The sequence below is a fragment of the Pectinophora gossypiella genome, chromosome 19, assembly GCF_024362695.1.
Source record: "Pectinophora gossypiella chromosome 19, ilPecGoss1.1, whole genome shotgun sequence".
NCBI classification, from domain to species: domain Eukaryota; kingdom Metazoa; phylum Arthropoda; class Insecta; order Lepidoptera; family Gelechiidae; genus Pectinophora; species Pectinophora gossypiella.
Genome location: NC_065422.1, coordinates 4,694,838 through 4,696,709, shown reverse-complemented (window position 1 = coordinate 4,696,709; position 1,872 = coordinate 4,694,838).

Genomic DNA, 1,872 nt, shown 5'->3' with positions numbered 1-1,872 from the left:
GCAGCTAGAGTATATAGGCAGTAGATATTTCGTAATACTTATAGTTACTTACATAATTAACTGTACTTGTGAATGTTTATCAAAAGCTTACAATAACACAAAATTATTTATTGTTAGCAAATTTAGTTATTAGTGCCATCGGTACGGCAATGCAGGACGGAAGGTAACCTGGAACCTGACAGAGAGCAGCAGTAACTGCGTATTACTGTGTGTTGTATGTGTGTGTGTGTGTGTGTGTGTGTTGTTTTGTGTGTGTGTTGTGTAATTAGAGGCGGAGGACAGGAGTCCTAGTATGGCTTTGTAATAGACTACTTGCGTCAGACAGAGTACTGCGGGGCGGAAGGCAAGAGGGAAACCACTGCCCTTCTTTTCCCTAAAAAAGTAGCATGGAGAATGCTGAAAAACATAACAGATACTTTATTGCACAAACAGGAAAAAACAAAAGAGAAATAGAATTAGTACAATAGGCGGCGGCAATATGGGGTGGGTGGCTCTTAAATTTATGATGATGATGAGCAACTTTAGTTTTTTCTTAATTCTGATTCGTGATTTCTGTTAGAAATAATTAGTGCCTTTTGTCTTTCTTGTCATAATATTGTGTTTCTGTGTTATACTGTGTACAATAAATTATTAAATAAATAATATACGTAGCAATAAGATTGTTTATTAAACCATATTCCCAAGAAATGCATTTTCGGAGGTATGTGACCTAACCTGTATTGGACTGGTTTTCCCTTCGCGGGTTGGAAGACCTTCCAGAATCGGAAGTCAAATCTTTAGGTTAGGTGAGCGGACCTCGTGAAAAACGAGATGATGCTAGGGAGATGATGGTGATGATTGTATCATCCTCACCAACCCAGATTAAGAGCTCTTAGAAAAAATATATAATAAAATAAATACTTGTCGTGACCAATCAAATTAATCAAAATGAAAAGTAGCAGTTAACTTAGCTAGAGTAGATATGCATTTTAAGTAACAGTTATCAAACGTAAATATCCATTTCACATCACTATTACAACTCCTACTGGAAATTAACCCACTTGATACTTGAAAGTTTTGAGTATAAATTAATCAATTTAGAGTTAAGAGTATCCCAGTGGGTGGTCAATTATAGAGTTACATTCCAATTCCAATCAAATGAAATACTTATAAATTGTTTACTGAACGAAGCTTTGCAATATCTTTAAGTACTAAGTTGTATCTACAATGTCCGGAATATCGCAAAAGTTAAAATCGAGTAGCAGCAGAGGATTCTCTTAATTTATATTAGTTGAGAGTGCGTTCTTCTGTCTTTTTCTATTGTGTAGGTTATGAAGAGGATGACAAATCTCAGCTACCCTGGTGTCAAGGTTATTGTTATTGAGCGGCCAAAGGCTCCTACAATGGGTCATGTTATATATTCATATATATCAAATATGGCGGCAAATTAACTTCAGATTACTTATATCTCTGCCCACACATGGGCAATAACGGACGAGATTTAACGTACTTATATAAAACAAAACAACGCCCACGGTACGTCTAAAAATGTAACATTACAAACTGCGCAATATTCATCGGATATTTTTCGCAAGATTGATATGCGTAAAGTTTTCCCAACGTGTCAAACTATTCAATTGCCGCTAGCGATCTTCTGTTGTTTCGATTTAAAAGTTAGCGAGCTTCCACATGAAACGATGTGATTCGTGCTATATCGACGGTCGATGACAACCTTGGTATAATACACACTTTTTACAAATTGTCAAAACTTTTTTTTTTGTTGATTTTCCCCGAAGGGCAAGGTAAAGGGAGCTATACCCATACAGCCATGTCTTATGTATTTTTTTTTCTTGATGATGATTAATGAGATGATGATAGGTGATGACGTTGAAT